This window comes from Calliphora vicina, chromosome 5 (genome assembly GCF_958450345.1).
Source record: "Calliphora vicina chromosome 5, idCalVici1.1, whole genome shotgun sequence".
Classification (NCBI taxonomy): Eukaryota; Metazoa; Arthropoda; class Insecta; order Diptera; family Calliphoridae; genus Calliphora; species Calliphora vicina.
The window spans coordinates 107,197,123-107,224,414 of record NC_088784.1 but is presented as its reverse complement, the minus strand read 5'-3'; the positions used below and the strand labels follow the sequence as shown (position 1 = coordinate 107,224,414).

Genomic DNA, 27,292 nt, shown 5'->3' with positions numbered 1-27,292 from the left:
GTTGACAGAAAGATGGAAAGAGGTCATAGCAATGGCAAATACTTTAAATAAATTTATATTGTACAAATGTTTCAAAATGAAAGCTAAAAATTAGAAAAAATCCCTAATTTTTGAGTCATAGGTCCAATAGATTTTCATATATAAAATAGATTTTTATTTTTGATTCGCGAACATATTCGCGAAAGTTACATAGCCGGAAATATTTGACGTTCCAAGTTGAAAATAAATCTAATCAGTATTGGTTTGTTATAAAAACCACCAGTTAACGTTAAAACAATTTTTCTTAGAAATGATCTCAACAGAGTAAACTTTTATTGAAGAAATATCAGCAACCAATCTCCAATCTAATAGGACATTTCTAATATATCGAGTCCTAACCGCGAAAATATCTATAAACTTTACAGGAGGAACTTTTTTTGTGATTGTTTGCATGATTTAGTTTAAAACGGATTTGACCTTAAATTGTTTTTACTATAAAATTGTAATGGTACTTGGTACACATATGTAATTTCAACCGATTATGTAAACGATAAAAAATTATAGATTTTAATTAAAAAACGAAAATCGAATACATTGTTGGTTAAGATATTTTCACTGTTAAGGCTCGATATGCATAGGACCATAATCCTACCATTTAAAATTATTTTATTTAGCTTATGTATAAGAAACTTTAGCTTTTTCAAGTAAGTTTAGCAAAAATTGACAACACTTTTACAATTTTACTCTCACTAGCGAGCAATCAGCGCTTAACAGCGGCAATGGCAGGCAACAACAATAGAAATCGGAATAATAACAACTAAATAAAACTAAGTATTTATGCATGAATGTACGAGTAAATACTCTTACGTATGTAGATAGATATTTATTTCTGTTGAACTGAACGTAGTATTTGAGTATATGACTCTGTCCGTCCGACCGACCGACCGTACATACATATGTGTAGAATAATTATTCTTTCTACTTCATCATGACATACCTATCTACCTATCAACCAATAATTTTTAGTTACTTTACGAATTTCGATAAGTCAAGTTGAGTTGAGTTAAAAAAAGGCAAAAAAAAACGAACTGATTAGAATAGAATGAATGGACGAGAAGGTACATTCTGCAACTATTGAAACAAATGTGACGTGAGTTGTACTTTTAGATACTTAACAACAAAAAAAAAAACATAAACACTGGAATGAAATATTAAAACAACAAAATTAGTGAAGAATTAAGAAATTCAGAATAACTTATGTAGTGGTTGGTAATAAAGAAATACAGATCGAAAACAATAACAAAACAAATTCGATTGCGATAGGAGTAATGCTGTCAAGAGTAATTCTAATAAGAGTTAGTTAGAGAAGAAAGAGTTGATGACTGAACTGAGCTGACTACAATTTGTTTGTTTGTTTGTTTTTGAGACACTGATATGATAATGTTAATACTCTTAATAAAGTCAGTTGTTGTTGGATTTTAAAATTTAGCGAAGGTCGTCGTTTTGTTTTTGTTTTAGTGAGAGTAATTTAATATTAGAAATGCTCTAATATTTCAAATATTATTTATAAATATGAACATATGTATGTGTCTGTGTTATTTATTATTTTAAAACAAAAAAACGGGTCGAGTGGAGCATTTTATTTTATTTCTAACGGTTTTGTTTAATTCTCTATATTCTTATTTATTGTTTTCTTTCTTTTTTTGTTTGGTTTTTATCTTGATAATGACCGTAAATTCTCCGTTAAATTTAATGATAAGAATGTTAATGAATGTGCCAAAAAATAACCTTAAAATTGTCTATAAAAATTTACAATTCATAATCATTCAAGTGTATATTTTGCCCAATTTACCCTTTTTTTTAATTATTTTCTATATAATCGCACAAATTTATTTTTAATATTTTGTTGTTGTTTTATTATTATTACATATAATAAAAAATATGTTATTGTAAAAAAAGTTTCTCTTTCTATTTCTTTTGCTAAATTTTTCTTTCTACTAATTTACATACCTACATAAATTTATTTTTTTGTTGATAATTATTAAATCAAGCTTTTGCTTAGATTTTCAATCTGAAACGTCATGTGGAGGTTCAGTTTCACAGTAGTTTATGGTTTTCATAATAGTTTATGGATTGGAACCCGTAATCAGGCCCTTGATTTTATTAAGGATTTCAAACAAAAAATTTATTTTGAAAATTTTTTTAAAATCATAGTTTTTCTATATAAATTTTCTAGCTAAGATTATAGTTTGGAATCCATAAACAGGTCCTAAATCTCCATGTTTTTTTAATTTATATTGTTATTAACAAGTTTTTGTGAAGTATTTAATTGATATTAATTAAAATGTTGTTGTAAGAATAGAATATCATGGTGTAATAGATATTTTGAACATATAAAATGATAATGCACAAGTAATTTATAAGCCTACACTAGTTAAAAGGCACACGACCTGTGACTAGAATAGGCAACATTTAGTCCCATTTAGAGGGGGGTCAGACGGCATATATTGCTTGTGTTTTGTGCCATGTATTGGGACATTTTTCCATATGTAAACATATACATACCGTGTGATCCATATGAAACTTTGTGTATGTAAAATACATGTGTATTACTCGTGACATTTTTGGCAATTAGAGCATGTTCTATTTTCGTGTGTAAAACAGTGTTGTATTTTGAAATACAACACTGTGGGAGTGCAAAATAAAAAAAAACAAAACAAAAAAGAGTAAAGAAAAATTATAACAAAATAAGTTTCATTGCATTAAATATATTTATTGTGATTTAAAAATGTTTTAAATAAATATATTGTTAAAAACAATAAAAACAACAAACATATGTATAAACTAATAGAGGTTATGTCACATGCAATTATGTGACATGTACGTTTGAACGTGGAAATTATGAATAGTATGTATAACGTGAATTTTGACATACACATGGAATTCCATATGTATCGAATACATGTCCCAATACACAATCAATACATGCCGTCTGACCCCCCTATTAGTGATGCCCATTTCCGAATGAATGGGTACGTCAACAAACCAAATTGTCGAATTTGGGACGATACCAATCCACATGATATCTAAGATCGTCCAATATGCACACCGAAAAAGTTACTGGGTTCTGTGAATTTTGGGCTGGCGGCGTCATTAGTCCATATTTCTTTGAGAATGGCTTTAGCATGGTCATCACCGTTAACGGCGAGCGCTATTAGTCGCTGATTACCAACTTATTTCGGACTGAATTGGGTAATATGCCACAGAGCTCATGCCACATTCGACATTCTGCACGAGAGATTTGAGGGCATGGTTACCTCACGTGGAAGTGATGTGAACTGGCCGCTGAGATCGCGCGATTTGACCCCTTTAGACTTTTTCTTGTGGGGTTTTTATAACTCGCAGGTCTATGCGAATAAGCCACAAACCACAGCGGTCCTCAAAGCCAATATAAAACATGAAATCAGTCAAATTCAGCCTGATTTATGTGCCAGAGTAATGGAAAATTGGACAATTCAAACCAAGTAAAATATAAATATTTACTATAAAGCAACGGTCGTCTTTTGATGGTTTATAGTTGCCTTAAATTAATAAATAATGGAATGAAATTGAAACCTTAAATATTTTTTGCAATTTACTTATATGTATATTTATTTATTGTGTTTAAGATAATTTGTATATTAAAGATTAGATTGAAATGCATACTAAACTACTAAAATATTGCCTTTAAAGTCCATAGGAAAATCTAAATTTTTAAGCAATTTATATCAATTGTTTCTGGGGGCAAAAGCCAAATCTTAACAAAAACTTCACTGAAGATAGAAACAATAAGTCAATAACATTTATGGTAAATATGAATATGAAATTAGATATGAAATTTGAACTTAAAAAAATACAAGAAAGAGAGCTATATTCGGCTGTGCTAAATGTTATATGAAATCTTATGCGAAATTAACCCTAAGCTCTCTTTTTTTATGTCTTATTTCTGACTTTCTGGTTGAATTTTCCGTGTTGGTATATTTATGGACTTATAGTAAAATTTTACGGATAATATTTTTGCGGAACATTTTAACCCCTTAAATCCCTGTTTTAACGGAGTTTGTTGCTCTTTTTTAAAAGAAGGACAAAAAAGACCCATGCCTTGAGGATTTAGAGGGTTAACATATTCTACAAAAATATTCTCCGTAACATTTTACATAACTTTGCTGAACGCATTTAATACCTAAAATGTAAGGATCACATGGTTTCTTATGACGATTAACAATAAGAATGTGCAAGAGTTGGGAAACTTTAACCCCCCCTCAAATGAAATTCAGATGTAGTTTCAAAACGCCGATACACGTGTCTTTTTTTTTGTCTCCTCATTGTCCATCATTGCAAAAGTTTTTGAATTATCTATCATTAGATATCCATATTTTCTATATTAATGACTTAATCAAGACTTAATCATCCAGTTATAGATAAAAAAATAGGTAAAAAATCGAGGTTGTCCTGGTATTTTCCTTATATCTCAGCCATTTGTGGGCCAAGTTTCTCGATTTTAAATAGCAATCGAACCGGGTTTATAGCGAATATATTGATTATGAATCATGTATGTAAATTATTTGGTGGCTATGGAAAGTTGATTTCAACATACAGACGGACAGATGGACATGGTTATATCGACTCCGCTATACATAAAGAACCAGAATATATATACTTTGTGGGGCGCAAATGTAGAAATTACAAACGTAATAACAAACTTATATACATATATGATAAAGGGTATAAAACAGTTGATCAAAATTGATTAAATTTGTTGCTGATTTTCATTACTTTTTTTATTCAAAAATACTAAATATGTTTACTTTTTTAGTCAACTTACTATTTTAATTATTTAAATGGATTCTTTATTTCAAAATCATTTATATCAATTAAATTTATTGCTTTATAGGGTTTTTACACTAGCGCACATCTAACATCTACCATCAATTTGCAAAGATGTTAACATCTTCCCATAAGAATTACACAGGGCTGAGTGCCAACATCTTTAAAAAATGTTCCTATCTCATTTCGTTCCATTATTTTAGTGTCATCACTAATAAAATGGCATTTATATTAAAAAAAAAAATGTAAATATTTGTATAATAATGAGGGTGACATTTTATATGCTTGAAATTTATTATTTTCTTATTTAATTTGATAGTATAACAAAGAAAACCAGACTTAATTCATTTTGTTTTCATAAAAACAATTTGATTTTTAATATTCTTGCAATTTTACTGATGGTAGATGTTAGATGTTGCGAGTGTGAACAAATCTTTCAAGTTTTCAACATCTTCCATACGTTTCGCCAAAATGTAAGTAAGTGTAAAAACCCTATTATTAACAAAAAAAAAGTTTGAAATAAAAAACAAACTTTTGTGACACTGACATTGAATCTGTGTGAATGTCAACCTGTGCATGAATACCTTGTTGTGCACACATTTCCCTTACCAAATATTAAATTTAGTAATGAGTCGTCATTACCTCATTTAAAAACGTTAGTTTTATATAGCAACTAAACATAATTTAATACCAACAAGTTATTTTTAATATGTTTAATTTATTAAATTATTAAATATAACTATTAATTTTATATAGTTTTCATGGTCCACTTTAAAGAGATAGAAATAATTCGAGGCTAGTGAAGTGGAAATATTTTACTTAGTGATTCTGTTTTTTTTTTTGTTTTTTTTTTAAATATTATTTTTTATTTAAATAATAAACATTCATAATATTCGTACAAAACACATTAACACACTTAATAAATGTTTGAAATTCTTTGGTATAATTACACGTACAAATGTATGAATTTATGCATATTTTCTATGTTGGAAAAAAGCTAAATCAAATGTATGTTCATGTATGTCTGTCTGTACTATGGAGACGAATCTGAATTACACTACTTACATTAAGTTTTCATTTAAGGCTGTTTAGAAACACAAGTTTTAGTTTACTGAACGCAATTCTCTTGATATACAAAAGCAGTCTATTTGTCTTACGTTCAACTATCTAATTCTATATGTGCTAAAAGTTATCATAAATCACGGGTTCGCTACTCGAGATATTGGAGGTCATTAATATTTTAACTTTGCATTATTTAAATTGTGATTTTAAATATCTAATATTTGTTATATAACAAGTAAATAACACTGTGAGACAGAAAACATATCTGGGAATTGATATTATTTTTCTGGTACGGGTTATCAAGACATCTGTTTTTGAAATTTTCCAAACTTCTCCAAAATATTGAGTTACGGGTAAAAATCAGGGTTTCCTTACTTGTTTTCTGATCTTGCCTTAATTATTGACAGCCAGAAATGTTTATTTTTATACCTTTCACTTTAAGTTTAGGATAATGTGTATATGAAATGAATGATGGTATTTCAAAAGACTTTTCAATGCGATTGCCATTGTTAAATCAAACCTAATGTCATGTTTAGTATACGTTAAATTTTAATGTAGAGCATTTATTTAATGTATATACTTTACATTTTTCTAACACTTTGTATTGAATTTGTGGACTTGAGTAAATAAGCAAAAGTTTTGACTGTAAGCGAGGAGAGAATGAGAGATCTTTAAGTTGCTAGTTTTGAGAATTTGAATAGTCAAGGTAAATTCTAAAATTTATATTAATATTTAGATACACTAATAAAAGTATCCAAGTACTTTTTGAAAGATCACACACTTTCAGAAAACAAAATTTGCTTGGAATACTAGTTTTTTGTTAAGTAAACTTTTGCAAAGATTTAAATATTAAATTTTATTTATAATAAATCAATTAGTTGTACATAAACATACAACAAAATCTAAAAGATTCATACGTATAAGTATGTATTTCAAAACAAGTCCCAGTAGATCTGGCTGAGTGAACCGAACTATAGATTTTATCTATCATTAGGGTTTCAGATTTGGCTATGTAACTATTGGGTGTATGAAAAATGAACACGACTTTTGTTTTTAATAACTTATATGTAATTGTGAAGGGTACATATATGTCATTTATTCTCACTTAGTTATTGAACATTATAGTGTAAATAACAAGGTTTTATTTTGCATTGATAATATCGAATTATGTGCCAAGAAAGCGTCATATGCGGGAAGTTTTGCTTTACTTCTTTAATTCGTAAAAAATGTCGCTGAAGCACACCGATTGTTCACTAAAGCTTATGGTGAATGTGTTCCATTGCTTCAGAAGTGGAAATTTTGACACAGAAGAGAAAGATCGCCCAGGCTAGTCAAAAAAGCTTGAAAACCTAGAATTCAAGGCATTACTCCATGAAGATTGTTGTAAAACTCAACAAGAGCTTGCAAAATCATTAGGAGCTACTCAAGCAGCAATTTCAAAACGTTTTCAAGGAACAGGATTCATACAAAAGCAGGGAAATTGGGTACCATACGAATTGAAGCCGAGACCTTGAAAGACGATTTTACATGTCCGAAATGATGCTTGAACGCTATAACAGACAATCATGTTTCCACCAAATCATAACTTGCAATGAAAAATGGATCCATTACGATAACCCGAAGCGTAAGAGATCGTATGTGAAGCCCGGCCAACCCCCCGAATGGACTCCAAAGGCAAATATCTATGGCGCTTAGGTAATTATCTGTATTAGATGGGAGCAAAAGGGTCTTATCTATTATGAGCTGCTGAAATATGGCCAGACCATCACAGGGAACCTGTAACGAACCAAACGAACGTTTGAAGCGAGCATTAGCCGAAAAAAGCCTAGAATATGCGGCCAGGCATGAAACCATAATGACAACGCTAGGACATATGTTGCAATATCTGATAAAAAGTGTTTAGAATGAACTGTTTGGGAAGTTCTGCCTCACCCGCTTTATAGTCCAGACCTTGCCCCGTCCCACTACTATTTGAAGACTAAAGTGCGGATTACATAAGGACACTTAGATACTATTGAGTCTCCTATAGATTACTTCTGTGAGTAAAATACACTCTAGATTACTTAGGGACACTAAAGTGACAATTGATTTCACACTTAGGATATATAAAGTAACCAATATTGATAAAAATACATATGTATATTATAAATTGGGGTCAGCAGAGTAAAATTCATGTGAAATTCTTTCTTCATCATAAGATTCGAATATGATCTAGCTAAGTCTGTTGAAAACACTATAGGGCCCAAACGAAAGTAGCTAGCTGGCTTTCCACAAATACTCTCTATTGATAAGGTTTGTTTGGCCCCCATACAAATGTCCCACCGGAATACAGTTTGAGCAGTTATTAATATGTTTATTATGCGGCAATACTGATTTTGTACTATTTAGTTCTAAGTACTCTGAAATTGTAGTGTAAAGTATGGCGAAAATTGGGCAACATTTGTCCCTAGTCCCCTTAGAAAATTAATTGAACATTAATAATTGTCTTATAATAATTACTATCGTAATGAAATTGGACATAAACAAGTTTTATATGAACCTAAATCTTTCTACCTACTTTAGTGAGGATCGGTCCATATAACCCAGTCGCGAATCCAGAGGGAAAAAAGGAAATTTGTATGTATAACCACATATTGATGGTGGGTATACAAGATTCGACACAGCCGAATATTACACTCTTCCCATAACCAAAAATTCTGAGAATAATTTCAGTTGTGATAATTAATTCATTTGTTTCAGTTATAGAATGTAGAGATCTGTGTATTTACTCGTACATTAAAGTGCTTAAAAGCAAATTTCATTTATTGGTCAAAAGTCATAAGCCGTTTTTAATATACTTAAGCTTTCCCAAAAAATAACGTAAATGAAAAACCATCATCATAATCATCATCATCATATTTGAAATGTCTGTCTACCATAAAGTCTAAGTGGTCAGTCAATGAACTTGTGCTAAAAAAATAAGTATTTTTAAACACATTTGTGGCTACACATGTATTTAGTATAATTAAACTGTTTTTGTGGTTTTACTAGTGAACTTCAATTTTATTTATTGTATTGTTTCCCAATAATTGAGAAAACATTAATGAAATTTCCGAATATTGTACCCGTATATATACATACACGATTTGTTAATTCTCACGGAACTACAAGAATACTTGTATTTTGTTGTTGTTGTTGTTTATATTTTTATTCATTTACTTAAGTTTTTATTTATACATAAATATTTCTACATTACGCATTTACAATTAATTATCAGCCGTAAGAATGGTGATTCACCATGTCTCTAAACAAAATTTTGTCTACCCGAAAAATAAAACTTAAAGATGCCCAAAAAAATTAAAATAAAAAATATATATTGAAAGTACGAGTAAAACAACCTCATTAATGGTGGTCTTTTTTAGGTTTTTTTTGTTGCTTTGTTTTACTTATTTATTCTATTTTTTGCGTATTTAAGTATTCTGGGGGTTAAGCAATGAGCGCTAAACAAAATGTAAAAAAAAAATTAAAATAAAATCAAAAGTAAATAATAAAATTGGACAGAAATATTGTTGATATAAACCGACTAAATAGAGCACAACATCTAACTGGTTTATTAAATTAAATTATTCAATATTAACCCTCTAACCCGCAAGAGTGCCTCAAGGCATGCATTACAAAACACCAATTATCTCAAAAAGTAATTATAATTTATATTTTTTAAATTTAACTGTGACTTTAGTTACAGATTTGTTAACATTTCCCTCGAAGATCGAAATGCATTCTGACTTTTTGTTATGTCAGCTGTTTTGTGAGTGATGTCATAATTTTAGCACGTGAAATTTTGTGTGTCATTTTTTTTTAAATTAAAGTTTTACTAACTTTTAGTAGCATATCTATTCGAAATATTTCTTGTTATGTTTTATTTTCATTAGTTTTTCAATAAAATCGTATCATAATTATTGTTTTTTACACCTAAAACGGCAACAATACCCTGAGGCACTCTTCACCTTTTTGCACCTGGTTCCTAAACTAAATTTGCAAATTAGTTTCTGATGGCTGTTCTGAGTTTATTGGGTCATAATTACCCTAAAAAAAATATTCGACAACTTTTTGTTAGCTTTTTAAAGTTTGCGGGTTAGAGGGTTAATGTGTCTAGTAAAATGACGTAAATTATTTTTATTATTATAAATAACGTAACGTAAGGACCCTGAAGTTTAAAGTATTCGACATTTTTTTCATTGTTTTATCTTTTATTTTAAAACATTTGTACAATATACATTTAATCAAAATATTGGCCATTGTTAGCTATGATCTTTTCCCATCCTTCTGGCAACATATGGATTCTGAGCCAAAAAAAAAACTGCTCATCTTTTGAGGTCAAGAACGAATCAAGATAATATCGGATACTCTGTTATGAAGTGAAGCGTATCCCAGAGAGAGTGTTCTGCATCGATCGAATGAAAGAAAGAGTAGTCAGACGGGGCAAGGTCTGGACTATAAAGTAGGTGAGGTAAAACTTTCCAACCACTTCTTTCTAAGTAGCTTTTAACAGTGGCCTAGCGTTTTCATGATGAAATATTACGGTTTCATGTCTAGCCGCATATTTTAGGCGTTTTTCGGCGTTCGAGTACAGTTTCCCTGTGATGGTCTGGTCAGATTTCAGCAGCTCATAACAGATAGGTTCCTTTTGGTCCCACCAAATACAGAGAATTACCTTAGCGTTATAGATATTTGGCTTTGGTGTAGATTCGGCTGGTTGTCAGGGCTTCACAAGCGATCTCTAACGCTTCGGGTTATCGTAATGGATCCATTTTTCATCGTAAGTAATGATTCGGTGCAAAAATGATTTTCTTTTATAGCGTGAAGCAGCATTTAAGACATTCAACATCGTATTTCAAAGTCTTTCGGCTTACAATGCTGCTGCTTGTAAACGTTTTTAAATTGTTGATTGAGTAGCTCCCAATGATTTCACAAGCTCTTGTTGAGTTTTAAAACAATCTTCACGGAGTAATGCCTCCAAGTATTGGTCTTCAAACTGGGCGATCTTTGTCTTCCGTGTTAAAATTACCACTTATGAACCGAACAAACCATCTATCACACTTTGAAACCGATTGAACACATTCACCATAAGCTTTGGTGAGCAATCGGGGTGCTTCAGCGTCACTTTTTTCCAAATTAAAGAAGTAAAGCAAAACTTTCCGCATATAACGCTATGTTGGTACAAAATTCAACATTTTCGAAGTTAAAAAACTTTGTTGTTTACACTATAATGTTCAGTAACTAAGTGAGAATAAATGACAGATATGTACCCTTCAAAATGACATATAAGCAGGGCAACCAAAAATATGCTCTAAAAAAAGTGTTTTATGCGCATAATATATGCACTTAAAAACGAAAAATATGCTCTTAAAATATAAAAAATATGCACTTAAAAATAGTTGGTTATTGTTTGATTTCAATGTTTTATTAAAAAGAATATAAGAAGTAAATAAAAGTTTGTTTAGTAATTAGTTGCATAATATTGTAGGGAGAGGATATCAAGAATTTCCTTAAAATCTACTTTATTATCATTTGCATTATGTTTCGAAATCACTATAGAGAGCGTTTGTAATTGTTTGGTAAAAAATTGCATTGGATTTTGTAGCATTCATCATATATGAAGATTAACATCTAAATTTGATTTCCAAAATTTAAACAGAATTATCAAAAAGCCTTACAATAGTGAAATGATTTGTTTTCTTTAAAACTGCGGAAAAATAAAAAAAAACATTTTTGCATTTTTATTACTGGAACTCAAAATACCGTGACATTTTCTATGTTTTTTCCTTTCTCATCAATTGTTTGTTTTTTAATGATTTCCTAATATCTTTGTTACAATTTGTGTAAATCTATCAACGTGATTTGAACGTGATATTTTCGATGGATCTTAATATTCTGAACATTTGCTGAAAAGTTGTTTAATTCTGCATTAGTGGTAAACTGTTAATGCCCAACCATAACTGTCTCAAGCCACCTTAAGTTTTTTTTAAATGTATCCAACATTTTGTTAAGAAGTTGCCCATTTTCTTTTCTTTTAATTTTTTATGTATTTTTTACTATTTGTTAAATTTTGATATTTGTGTGTGAATATTTTTAATTTAATTCAAATATATTGAAATGAAGTTAAGTCGATTATGGGTACTCTAATTTTTTCTTTAAGTAGCTTAGACAAATTATCATTGGACCTTAACAAAATTGTAAAATATAGAAATGAAAAATTACAATACAAGCAATAAAATTATATTTAGAAAACAAAATAATGGAAATAAAGAAAATATGCCACAAAAATATGCAGTTATGAGTTAAATATGCAAAAATATGCTATAAAACGCAATATATGCAAAAATATGCAGTAAAGAGCAAAATATGCAATAACAAATCGATGCCAAAATTCTTATAATTGTCTGAAACGGATAAATAACTAACTCATATGTTTATACGATGCACAGCAAAAAATATGATATTGCATATTTTTGGTTGCCCTGCATATAAGTTATTAAAAACAAAAACTGAGTTCAAAAGATATGTCATTTATTGTAAATCCCTTATTATACGCTTCACCTTCGTGAGAAGGGTATATATAAGTTTGTCATTCCGTTTGTAATTTCCACATTTTTCATTTGCGACCCCATAAAGTATATATATTCTGGATCGTTATAGATAGCGGAATCGATATAGCCATGTCCGTATGTCCGTCTGTGTGTTGAAATCAACTTTCCGAAGCCCCCAAATAACATACATACACGATTCATACATCAATATCTCCGAAATTCTTCCGGCTCGGTCGCTATTTAAAATCGAGAAAATTGGTCCACAAATGGCTGAGATATAAGGAAAAAAACTAGGACAACCTCGATTTTTAACCTATTTTTGACCTATATCTGGATTACTAAGTCATTAATATAGACAATATGGATATCTAATGATAGATATTTCAAGGACCTTTGCAACGACGTATATAAGACCATAGTAAGTTGGACATACAATGGGTCAAAATCGGAAAAAATATTTTTTAACCCGAATTTTTTTTTCATCAAACATTTTTTTTTGTCATAAATTCTTTTTCCAAAAATATTAATTAAAGATATATATTGGAACTGGGGGTAAAAAGTCAAGTTTGTTTTAATTCAACAATAAATTAATTCTATTCAAATAAAGCCTTTGAAGGAAGCTAAAGAATTTAAATTACCGGGAATGGTTTTATGGCATGAACTGCTGACATTTATAATTCTGAATTAAAATTTCATTGTCCAGTATTCTGAATATTTTTATTTGAAATTTGGTTTCTTGTTTTAGATACATTTTCATTATCTGAAGCTCCAATTAAATTTAACATTCTTGTAAATTTATTAATCCAATATTGTAAATTTATAATTACGGTATTGTGGCAACATTGTAAACAGGTGTGGAGGTGTAGGGGTGCGATTTTTTTTGGCGGTAGTTAAGTGAAAAACAAATACTTTATAGAGTTTTTACACTAAAACGGAACAATTCTAAAGGGAATTATATAGTAGGTACACTAAAGCAATTTAATATACATATTACTGTGACCACTACAGTCTCTTGAACAAATTTCCATTTTTCTTTTAGCAAATCAATTAGTTGGGGTTTCTAAAGTTTCTCTGTAAAAGTGTTTGTATTAGAAAAGTGTTTGTAAAGTGTTTCTAAATATAATTAACGTATCTTTGCGAACAACTATACAAAACCCAGAAAAATACAACATACTACATTTATACACAAAACGTATTAGAATAAGAGATGCCCCCTGCTCACACTCCTATAACCAACCAATACAAAAACCAACAATAATTAGCTAAAGAGGAGCAGGAAGTCATAAACTCAAACACAATTTGGGAGCTTTTTTTGCTGCGGTTGTTGCTGTTTTGGCTGGTTCGGGTCGGCTGTGTGTGAGTTTTGTGTTCTTTTGCTGCGGAGTGGAGTAAAAATGTTAGACAGCGCGCGAGTTGAGAACGTACTTACGTTAATTTTGCCACCTGTAAATGTTTAAACCAAATGAGAAGAAGTTGTTGTTTGTTACTTTTAGCTTACAAAAAAACACACGAAAAAAAAAACAACAATGAAATAAAAAATAAAGAGATTTTAAAATCAAAGTATTTCGAAGTATTGAAAAGTATACAAAAAATAAACCAGCAGCAGTGTGTGATGGCGGCTGAGGGCCAGAACGCGATCGCTGTAAATATTACCGAGTGTGCGCAAGTAAACAAAAAAATAAAAAAATTATCGAAACAACTTGATTCTCAAACTCTTAACAATATCGTTTTGACGTTATCATACGTTCTAAAAAACACTTGAGTTGCGAATGTCTCTTAAAAAAACAAAAAAAATAATGGAAAATGGAAAAAAATATATAACGAAATAAAAAAAAAAGAAATACTAAAATGATTTTACGGTTGTCCATTCTATAGGCTGAAAATGTTTCAAAGTGGCGGTTTACAAAAAAGATACTAAATAATTAATTTTGTATTGTACATACAACAAAAAAAAGTAAAGAATTGAAAAAATTAGAGAAAAATAAAGCAAGAAAAAAAGTTGTTAAAATTTTAAATATTGAAAATAAAAGTTACTGAAAAGTGTGAAATCATTGAATCTTCTAACAAAAATAGAATTTAAAAAAAAAACAAAATATATATATAAAAAAATAACAAATTACCCATAAAAAGGTAAATAATTGAGAATAGTATAGAGCAACAAAAATATTTATTTATTTTAAAACGATGAATATAAACAAACTCTACAAATATTTAAATTTTACTATTGCAAAACACTTAAATTAAGAGGAAAAAAAATGTTTGTTCAATTATCAAGTCTAACACTTCGTGATCAATATAACAATAGAAATTCTAATAAGAATTCTCAATTTTATTTGTATAAAAGAATATTACAAAATTCTGTGTTTCAGTGAATTTCAAATAGTATGTTCTTTGAAATTCATACGTGGAATATTGCGAAAATATATTTAAGTACATTTAACTTTAACTTTGTATTTATCAATCTACTTTAGCTCACAATCTATTGAATTGAATATTATATACAACTAAATACTAGTATTTTCTATAAGCAACTTAACTCTGGTCACATAATTAGCGATAATTAAATGTTTATTTAAAAATATCTACAGGAAAACAAAGACAACAAATTACTTATGGATCATATATAGGTAGAATCGTTACTACTTTCTTTTAGGGGAGAGGGAATATATTTTGTTTATTTAGCTATGAATTTTTTTAAGAGATTCCCCCCCCCCAGAAAACCACAAACATTCTAATTACTTTAACATGTTTAATGATTGTATCATTCTTAGTAAAGAAATACAAATAAATTTTGCCACTTTTATAATGATCATTTGCACACTTAATGACAAATATACTTAAAAGACAATTTCAATTTGTTTCAAAATTACCTCTTTTTTTGTTTTGTTTGCTGATATCAAATAAATAAAAATAAAATTCAAGATCAATAGAAAAGATAATTTAAAGAGAACATTTTCAGGCAGTAATTACGTCAGCTAAATCTGCATGGTATAAATTATTAGAAAATAGTGTGTATTTCCTGAAAAATCGTCATGAATTATTTGCTACAGCTGTCTCAGTATGTAGGTCATATTGGACATATCTGTGATGATGTGATGTTTAGATATGGAAATCTGTCAAAATATTTCTCAAAATAGAAACATATTTAGTATAATTTGACAGTTTAAAATACAAAAGAACTAAATTGGATCTCATTTTGTAACACAAAACTGCAATGGTTTCACTAAAATTTTGTTTGGAAAAAATTTCACAAATTTCATAATTGTGTTGATAACAAATATAGAGAAAACTTGCGAATTATAACCAAAACTCCTCCTATTTGTTCCATTTCCATGATCGACAGGAACGCCAAACTATTGAATTCAATTTAATTTCAACTTAAGTTGTGTATTGATCGAAGGCTGTATTTGAGAATACATTACGAAAAACAAGTAAGAGAACTATATTCGGCTGTGACGAATCTTATATACTTATACTTTAAAATAAATTTTTTTTAATATTTTTAGGTAAACAAAATTTAATTTTTTTTTAATAGTTTTTCAAAATTTTGTTTTTTTTAAATTGTTTTTTAATTTTTTTTAAAATTTAAAAAATTTTTTTTTTTTAATTTTTAAATTTTTTTTTTGGAAAAAAATTTATGACAAAAAAATTTTTTGATGAAAAAAAATTCGGGTTAAAAAATATTTTTCCCGATTTTGACCCATTGTAGGTCCAACTTACTATAGCCTTATCTACATCGTTGCAATGGACTTTGAAATTTCTATCATTAGATATCCATATTGTCTATATTAATGACTTAGTAATCCAGATATAGATCAAAAATAGGTCAAAAATCGAGGCTCATATCTCCGTTATTTATGGACCGATTTTGCTGATTTTAAATAGCAAACTTCTCGAAAGCATGTCTGAGAGAATTATTGAAGATTTGGATCCCGAAGATATCTGGGGTCTTCAGAAAATTGATTTCAACAGACAGACGGACAGACAGACGGACATGGCTTAATCGACTCCGCTATCTATAAGGATCCAGAATATATATACTTTATAGGGTCGGAAATGAAAAATGTAAAAATTACAAACGGAATGACAAACTTATATATACCCTTCTCACGAAGGTGAAGGGTATAACAAGTAAGAGAACTATATTTGGCTGTGCCGAATCTTATATACCCTTCAGCAAACTAAACTTAAAATTTTTTTTCTAAATTGTTTTTGAAAATTTAAAAAATTTTTTTTTTTGAAATTTAAAAAAAAAATTTTTAAAATTTGTTTAAATTTATTAGTGAAAAAAATGTATGACAAAAAAATTTATTTTTGTAAAAAAAAAAAAAATCAGGTTAAAAAATATTTTCCCGATTTTGACAAATTGTAGGTCCAAATTACTACAGCCTTATATACATCGTTGCAATGGACTTTGAAATATCTGTCATTAGATATCCATACTGTCTATATTAATGACTTAGTAATCCAGATATAGATCAAAAATAAACCAAAAATCTAAGTTTTCCCGGTTTTTTCCTTATATCTCAGCCATTTCTGGGCCGATTTTCTCGAGCCGGAAGAATTCCCGATATATTGATGTATCAATCATGTTTGAAAGTTATTTGGGGGCTACGGAAAGTTGATTTCAACATACAAACGGACATGGCTATATCGACTTCGCTATTTATAACGATCCACAATATATATACTTTGTAGGATCGCAAATGAAAAATGTAGAAATTACAAACGGAATGACAAACTTATATATACCCTTGCCACTCATGGTGAAGGGCATACAAAATTAAGTTTTTGTCATCCCGCATGATAAAATCTGACTTAGGTCCTCGATTCCAATATATACTGGTTTGTCATATATTCCGTTCGGAGTGGATTTGATGGCAAACGAAAGATTCTATTTCGATCGTTTTTGTTGTAGCTTATTCAGAATCCGTATTAAAAGCTTGTAAAGGGAATAATTGCTTTCCTTTTTTCACATTTTCATTACTCTTTTCTAAGTTATCTGTTGAACTTGTTATTGTTACTAAAAATATAGTTGAAATTGAACTTTGATCATTATTATTTGAGGTATATTTTTTCAATCACTTGAAATATAACGTCATAGCTAGTGTGATTAATCTCTAAAGACAATTTGTATAAGATTAGTTAACAAATTTGAAAGCCAGTAGTTAACGGAACTGTGATACGCGTATTAGTCTGTTCTTAATGGCTTTCAGCCTATTTAAATTTTGACAGGAGTCAACTGACAGCTGCTTGTTGACAGGAGCAGTGTTGCCCTTTCATTTAAGAGGCGGGAAATTCAAAAAGTCACGGACTTATAGACCCATGATAAACTGGGACCTTCAAGCATCATCAGTTGTTAAAAAAACTAAATAAAAAACTTTTGTTCAAAATCTTTGTTTATATAAATCCCAATTTATATATGTATTTACGATTTTTCATTGCCATTGCAAACAACATTATCCCACTCCCCACCCCCTATAACTACCAATAAGCGGTGATCCGGCATGAATGTACTAATTTCTTTCATCTTCAGACAAAGCTGATTTATATATTTTTTATCAAACTTTGCTTGCTTTTTTTATTATTATATAATATTTTTGTTTATTATTCTAAAGAAATATAAAAGTAATGTATGTCATCATTATCATTGGCAAAGATTAATAGGGGTATTAAAACTTGTTGTTGTCTTTATGTATCTAATATTGCAATGTAAACAACATTTGCACTAGTTACTTAGTAGACACATCTGGAACAGTTTAAGTAATTTATCTATTACATCTTCATTAACTAGTTTCCCATGTTCATAAAAAAAAACCAAACAGATTGCCAACATTTATCACAATCAATTTCCCATGCAATATTCAGACAGGGTTAATTAAATGGATCTATCTATTTATAACAAACAATTCAATACATGGCAAAATATTTTTATTAAATATAATCATAAATGTTGTGTGAAAAATACATTTTAAATTTCGTAAAAAAAAGTAGTATTTAACCGCAAATTATTTTTTTGTTTGTTTGTAATATGTCTATAAACTCTTTAAGTTATAATCAAATTGATTTGAAATGCAGGTGTCTTTTTTTAAAATACTGGTTTAACTTTTATTAAATTAAAACAAATTTCTATTTTGAGAATTTGCCAAGCTGCATAAAATATTTTTACCATATTAAAATACAATTTAGTAGCTATTTAAATGCGCATTATGTGTTATTAGGAAAGTATGTATTTTAATTGTTGTTGGTCTAAGCTCGCTTAAATTCTTTAAATGATTCATCATCACTATTGTTGTACATGATCAAAAGTACGTTTTAGAACAAAAATAAAAAAATACAAATTTTTAAATGCAAAAGCTGTCTTTTTTTAAGTGGCAATTATACAAGCATTTTAAGAAATAAATTTTATTTGAATTAGTTTGTATGGTTAATTAGATAAATAAACCAGTAACAACTACCCTGTTTGAATACAGAGTGAGCGACAGGGTTTTAAGGTTGACTGCAAGTGGGTATGAAAAAGTGATCGTATGATTATACCCTTTACAATGAGTGGCAAGTTTGTCATTCCGTTTATAATTTATACATTTTTCATGTGCGACCCCACAAAGTATATATATTCTGGATCGTTATAGAAGCGGATTCGATATAGCCATGTCCGTCTGTATGTTGAAATTAACTTTCCGTAGCCCCCAACTTACATACATGATTCATACATCAATATATCGAGGATTCTTCCGGCTCGGTTACTATTTAAAATCAAGACAATCGGCCCATATAAGGTTGAAATATAAGGAAAAAACCAGGACAACCTCGATTTTTGACCTATTTTTGATCTATGTATATCTGGATTACTAAGTCATTACTATAGACAATATGGATATCCAATAATAGATATTTCAAAGACCTTTGCAACGGCGTATATAAGTCAAATGTACGTCAAAGCTACAATTCGTCAAAATCGGGAAAAATATTTTTTACCCATTATTTTTTTTCATAAAAAAAAAAATTTTGTTATAAATTTTTTTTAAAAAAAAAATTAGAAAAAAATTTTTCCCATCAAATTTTTTCGCTAAAAAATTAAAAAAGTGTAAAATTATTTAAAATTTTTATTTTAAAGTATAATTCGGTGAGATCACTTGAACTATAAGATATAAGTAACATATGTATTAGGGTTTTTATCCCGGGATTTTTAGCCGGGAATCCCGGGAATTAAAAACTGACGAAAATTGTAACAACTCTTTATTTATTTAAAATGTACAACAACAGAATTAAATAGTCACTCAACGTTTTTTTATACACGTTTATAAATTCGCAGAAATACAGATACACTTTATAATGTACACGAATTCACTTGAAAAATTCAGCACACTCAGTTGATGTTTATTCGAAAAGCCACTATTTATAACACTGCCATCTGCACTCTAGATTGCTCTTTAACTGTCTAGAGCTGTCTAATACATACGCCATCTGTGATGTACTTTCTACAATGTTCTTTAACTGAATATTCGAATTCGAATATACGGTCGCAGCAAACAGCGTTGCCATACTTACGATCAATGGTCAACTAAAAGCTTTTATTCAATATTAATAATGCCCACAGATATGTTACTGTTTGCTATTACAGCACTGTTATTTGAAAGTATCTTTTAAATCTAACGGCTGATTCGTTTGAATTCAAGTACAATTGTAACAATATAATAGACCGCTTATTATTATTATTATTATTATTTATTTGGAGTTTTTCGTATGAAAATTCAAAAAGAGAATTCATTATTTATACAATTTACATCTTATTGAATCATTCTAATTTCTTCAAATCCATAACAAAATAGCTTCAAAAATGTATTAAATGATTAAATTTTTCTTCAATTCAAATCTATTACAAAACGGCTTAAGACATTTTTTTCAATTAATTTTGTAAATGATAAAAACAAAACTGAATCAATTTGTCAATTTGAATTAACAAAAATTTAATCAAAAAAATTAATTCAAAATAAAATATTAGGCATGAATTTAAGGCATAAAGCGCTGTGCATTTTTTAATTGCGAATTAAGATTTTTAGTTAATTATGCTCAAATTGTATGAATTAATTCGATGCTCTGATATATAATAATTAATATTTTACATGAAATTTGCCTATAATATTCCTAATTTATATATATATTTCGGGAATAGCCGGGTACCCGGGAATCTAAAAAAAAAATTCCCGATTCCCGGGAATCAAAAAAGGCCGGGAAATTAAAAACCCTAATATGTATTCATGTTTTCTGTAGATCTTCTCAAGGACTATTAATATTTTAAATTTCAGTTCATTCGGATCATATATGGATTTTTGGCAATTTTTTTTTAAAAATGTGAGACCCGAAGTGCCGTGTAATTTTGCTAATTAAGTCACCTTTTACAATGCAGAAATGAAAAGGCAGACATACGAAGTTTGAAGGCGAGGGTTTGAAGAGGTAGAGTGTGTATTACACAGGTTTAGGTTAGTTCAAAAGAGAAAAGGGCTTTATTTACAACTTTGGTATCTTTGGTGAAGGCCACTGAAATTTTCCGGCAAAAATTTTAGTAGAATATTTTAATCCTTAAATGTCCTTTTTGATAGGACTTTTTTTGATTTTCTTGAAAAAGGGTAAAATTGACCCATAAAGAGAGGAGCTAGAGGGTTAAGATCTTCCACAAAAATGATCCCCATAAAATTTCACAATATAACACTGACAATAAGAATTCTCACATTTTTATACGCTTCACCTTCGTGAGAAGAGTATATATAAGTTTATAATGTCTACATTTTTCATTTCCGACCCTATAAAGTATATATATTCTGGATCCTTATAGATAGCGGAGTCGATTAAGCCATGTCCGTCTGTCTGTCTGTTGAAATCAATTTTCAGAAGACCCCAGATGTCTTCGGGATCCAAATCTTCAATAATTCTGTCAGATATGCTTTCGAGAAGTTTGCTATTTAAAATCAGCAAAATCGGTCCACAAATGGCTGAGAAAACCAGGACAACCTAGATTTTTGACCTATTTTTTACCTATATCTGGATTACTAAGACATTAACATAGACAATATGGATATCTAATGATAGATATTTCAAAGACATTTGTAACGACGTATGTATATAAGACCATAGTAAGTTGGACCTACAATGGGTCAAAATCGGAAAAAAATTTTGAACCCGAATTTTTTTTTCACCAAAAAAAAATTTTTAAATTTAAAAAAAAAAAAATTGTAAAAAAATTAAAATAACAATTAAAAATTTTTTTTTTCCGAAAAATTAAAAAACAACTTTTGAAAAAAATAAATTTTGTTTACCTAAAAATATTTAAAATTTTTATTTTGAAGTATAATTTGGTGAAGGGTATATACATGTTTTTATTTATTGAAATGCTCACTTCGATCAAAAAATTAAAAGTTTGACCCACTGTAAAAAAAAACAGACCAGCTGGACTGTAAGTCCTGCCCTTTCAGAATTATAGGGTCAGTGTTGGACAGTGTTATTAATAACTTTAAGATTTTTTACACAAAAAAAATATGATTAAGTCTGTGAGACTTTACAACTACCCTGATATGTTTACATCTATAGGTTGGTATTAAATATTAGTCAATTTCGAAAAGAAAAATCGTTTCCCTATAACCTCTCCCATATAGACAAGCCCATTAATTTCTAAACGAATACAAAAAGAACAACAAAAGAATATTGTGCACTGGCCGATGACGTAAGATCGTCCGTCATTTGTACTCATTCATATATTATGTTGCTGTTTTTTTGTATTTAGTTGTTGATGTTGTTGTTTTATTTTAGTATGTATGTAATGTTGTTGTTGTTGTTGCTGTTATTGTATATATTTAGAATACACAATGTGTTTTATTGTGCACATCATTTTAGGTTCGCAAAACGGCAAATTTAAGCCCTTCTAGTATAGACGCGATCGTTGTGCGGTAAATACACAAATTTACAAAAAACTAAAAATGATTTTCAAAAATTGTTTGTAGCACTTGCACTCAACTCACTAAACTTTTAGTTGTTAAGTATGTGTATAATTTAAATAAATAAATTAAAATGTTTAGATTTGAAGCTCGTAAATAATTTTGAAACTGAATTTTGTTATAGTTTTCTTAAAAACCATTCCCTCCACCCAAAAAAAAAAAAACAAGAAATAGAAGAACATGAAATTGTGTTTAATAGTGCCAAAATGCTAAAATAAACATAAACAATTATGTTCTTAACTAACTAAGGCCAATTATAAACAGTTTTGCCTACAAATTAAATATTTATATTAATTTAGCCAATGTGTGTTTGTGTAACAAAACAATTGAATTTAGGACTGTTATTTATTTTAAAAATTTATTGTGATTGGTGTCAGAACATTTATGTTAATGTTTTTGTAAAAATTTAATTTTGTGAAATTAAAAAAAAATGTTTAACGTGCCTACAAACCCCCAATGGTTTTGGTTTTAATAGTGTTAAATGTTTATTCAAGAGCCGCTGCTTGAAATTGAAACTGTATGTATGTGTGTCTCTCTCTCTGATCAAAACAGATGCCCCACTACTAATCATTTCCTTTTAGGAAAAATATTTCAACGTTTTAATTTATAAATGCTTAAGCGATTCTATGAATATGCACAGTGGTATGTTACAATTGTTAAAAGAAAGAAAATAATTCAGATATAATTGGGGTATTCACACGGTCTACTATTTGGTCATATTGACATATTATGATAATTTAATCAAATTTTTCTTGTTTTTCAAACAAAAAAGTTCTAAACTAATAAGACTATTTGAACTATGTTTATTATTTTGTCATTAAATAATACTTTTTTTGTTTAAAACTCAACAACAACTATAATAATATATTAGGACAATATGACTAATAGCAGACCATGTGAATACCCCAAATATCTTAAACAAATTTTAAATATTTGACTGAAAAAATCCTCTGAATTTCTTTTTTTTTAATTTTTTCTCGATTGTTTACCAATTTTATACTAAGTCATTAACAAGACAGTATGGATAACTAATGATAGCAATTTCTAACGACGTATATAACACCATAAAGATTGGGACCTTCAATAGGTCAAAATCGAGAAAAATATATTTTTTTCACCAAAAATATTTGTGTCCGTATGTCTGTTGAAATCAATTTTCCGAAACCCCCAATTAACTTACATACATGATTGATATATAAATGTATCCGCTATAGTCTAACTTAGGTTGCTATATAAAATAGATCCACAAATGGCTGAGATATAAGTAAAAAGCTACGACTACCTCGATTTTTTACAATAGCTCTGGATTACTAAGTCATTAACATAGACAATAGGGATATCTAATAATCTTTCCATAGAAATTCGGGTCGACAATGAGTCAAAATCGCAAAAAAAATATTTTTTTCACAAAAAAAAAAAAATTTCAACAAACAAATATTTTCACCTGAATTTTTTTCCAACCATATACACATTTTTCCCCAAATAAATATCTAGTGAAAAATTTTTTATCAGAAAAAAATTTTTTTTTCATCATTAAAATAAAAATGGTTTAATTTATGCTAAATTTGACTAATTTCATTTATTTAACTTTAAGACATTTTGAATTTATTAAGAAATATACAAATTTAATGATTTTATAATTTTAAACTTTTTTTTACTTGAGAAAAAAAAACTCGCAACAAACCACTGTTCATTTCTCAGTCGCTATATTGCGTATACGTAACGTAACATATGTACATCTATCTATCTATAGTATACACTTGTATTGCAGACATTGTATCCAAGGGTAATACTTGAGATTAATTGACTGACCCCTACATTAAATGGGAGTAGCTGTTGTTGGTATTGTCTGTGCAATTAAAAACATAAAATAATCTACTGCAATACACATTGAAAACAAAAGAAAAAAACCCATCCAAATCCATTTGCAATAATATACTTTCCTATTTGTGCACTCTTTATGCTAGATACATTTATTTTTATTAATTTGCTGTAATTTGACCTTTTAACTTTTTTTAATATTGAATCCTATTTCCTTTTATAATTTGCACTATCATTTATTGCATTTTAGCGCATTTATATGGAATAACAGTTTTATAATTCATTTAATTAAGATTATTTATCAAGCAAACAGTTAAGGGTTAGATTTATAGCTTTTATACAATAATTATTTTCATATTTCTAGCAAGATAAAGGATTTTTGAATTATAAGATCTATAACTGCTTAAAAAGCAATAACTTTAGGCGATCACTCATTTTTCTGAACGAAAACTTATTATTTTATGAAAATCACAAAAAAATATTTAATCTTAAAACTTAATTAATCTTATATCTTCAATCATTTGGAAATAGGCGTTTAATTCAGAAAAGAAGTTCAAAATTTCTGACCAAAAATGTGTCTTTAATATGGAAAACTCTGATAAACTAAAATGTCAAAAACTAAATAAGAGTTTAGTTGATATAAGGAACTCAATCTGTAATCACTCATATTTCTGTCCAAAAATTTAATTGATAAAACGATCTCTGATAACAGTTACTTATATTTCTGATCAAAATCAATATTTTATATTAAAAAGTCAAACAATTAATTGAGAAAAATAGCTCGATCTGTGATCACTTATATTCGACAATGCAGAATTTTATATATCTACTCATTACATTTTGTATAAAAACATTTATCTGGTTACCCGATATGTTTATTTTTGTGTTTTCCGGAAGTGGTCCTTATATGGGAGCTATGACCACTTATGGACCGATCTTCATAAAATTCGGTATGGTGATTTCTATATATATGTATTCTAATCGAACTTGATCCATATGATCAAATATGGACCGATCCAAACTAAATTTGTGGTTTGCTTTTACATGGATCTTATTCTTGCTGAAACAGTCATATTCCGGGAAGAAATTTGTATGGGGGCTGGGAGAAATCATGAACGGATTCTTACCGTTTTCAACAGAGCTTATCCGTGTGCAAATTTACATGGTATTATTTCCAATACATTTAAATAAAAAACAAAACATTTTTTTTTTAAGTTGTCTCACATTTTAGTCGATAACTCTGGTTTTACCTAAACGATTTTTCGCATTTTCAATACCAAACATTTCTGATCAACAAAAAATATTTCGAGTAAATTTCATCACGAACGTCCTTTCCTTGAGGGAAGCAACATATAAACAGAGAGACGGACATAGCTTGATTGCCTTAGAATTTTATAAGGACCCAGAATATATACATATGTGGGATTTCATGTCAATTGAAGTAGTTGAGACACAAATTTTCAACAAAATCAGTCAAGAACTCTCTGAGTAAGAGGGGGTCAAAATTTGACATTTTGGCCAAACAAGTGTTTTGTCTCATCAATGTAACTTATTACCTATTGTGAATCTTTCGAGAGAAAAAATTAAAAAAAAATTTTTAATTTTTTTCCAAGATCAGAAACTTTTTTGGTCTTTTCCTTGGAAAGCTTTTTGGTCGCTTAGTGGAATATATATTAAAATACGTGTTTTGTAGCTCAAAACATAACATTTTTGACTTTTTTTGCAAAATCAAAAACTTTGTTGATTTTTTTTCAAAATGGGTAATTTTTACTTATTTTTATTTGCTCAAAAGAAAGCTTAGGTCTATTCCTTTAAGAGCTTTTTGGTCATAAAGATTTCATCATAAATATTTTCTTTTGAAACTTTTATCTTTTAATATGCTTTTTCAAAAAAATAAGAAAACAAATGTTGAATCCCTCACGATCAGCATAGATCGTCAAAAAAATTTAAATTTGTTGAAAAAAAGTGCATTTTTGAAACTAAAACGATCATAACTCAGACACTTTCCAACCGATTGGAAAGTGTAAAAAGGTAAAACATGTATCCGTTAAATAGAAAAAGCTATTTTTAAGTTGTAACTTTAAGAATATCGTTATTTCAATACATTTGTTAGTGAAAAAAGTACTAAACGAAGTGATCGAGAAAAACTATAAGTATTTTTGATCTCTATGTACACCAATACAACAGCATTGCTATACGAGAACCACTGCATATTTTTGGTGTAGCGTAGTCTTATTAAACTCAAATGTTAATGTTTACGAAACACAAAATGTTTGATTTTCCTCATATATAATTTATAGGGTTGCAATTGAATATTGTAGAAATTAAAAACGGAATGACAAACTTACAGCATCATGTATGGTGAAGGGCTTAAAAATTTAATAGGAAATTGATGTAAATTTATTTATAGCAAAACATGTTTACTGGGTTCCACTATAATACAAATATATTTTCAGTTGTATAAACTTATAAATTAATTTCCATATAAATAAAAATATAAATATAGGAAATGAGCTCAGTTAGTATCGAAAATAAAAGGTAAAATGCACTAATTTTGGAAAATTTGAAAACACACACACACAAAATGTGTGGATGCATTCGAAATTAGAAGATTAGAAATAGTCAATTTGTTTTTCTCACAAACCAGCATCAGCAGCAGCAGCAGCAGCACACAAACATTGACACGCGCACGCCATCATTTCATTTCCTTCAAAGATCCAGCAAATGGTAACGAAAAATCGTTTGGCAAATTCCAATATAATATTTGTTTGTTTTTTTTAAAATGAGCAACATTTTTTCAAAATAATAAAGATAAAACACAAGAACACGGTTTGAATGGACGATCGCCAATCGAAATTTTCGTTAATTTTTGTAGAGAAAATGTTTCTTTTTTTTTTTTGTACATAATTCTTCCTATTTTTATGAAAATTAATTTTTATTATTTTGCTTTTCTTTTTGTTGTTGTTGTTGCTGTTGCTGTTTGTTCATTTTAAATTATGAAAT

The 27,292-nt window shown here is 28.8% G+C and overlaps 1 protein-coding gene across 20 annotated transcripts in view; it reads left to right on the top strand.

Annotated features, from left to right (window-relative positions):
- The first annotated feature begins 1,017 nt into the window (after positions 1-1,017).
- CAP (Cbl-associated protein) overlaps positions 1,018-27,292 on the top strand; it is a 91,710-nt gene continuing 65,435 nt past the window's right edge. For 5 of the 20 annotated variants that reach the window (XM_065513995.1, XM_065513997.1, XM_065513993.1 and 2 more), the window contains exon 1: positions 13,810-14,606. The gene's annotated coding sequence lies outside the window, so the exon portion shown is untranslated. Of the gene's footprint in view, positions 1,130-13,808; positions 14,607-27,292 lie in introns of those variants that run through there. The other 15 variants (XM_065514003.1, XM_065514000.1, XM_065513999.1 and 12 more) reach the window with 8 other exon arrangements.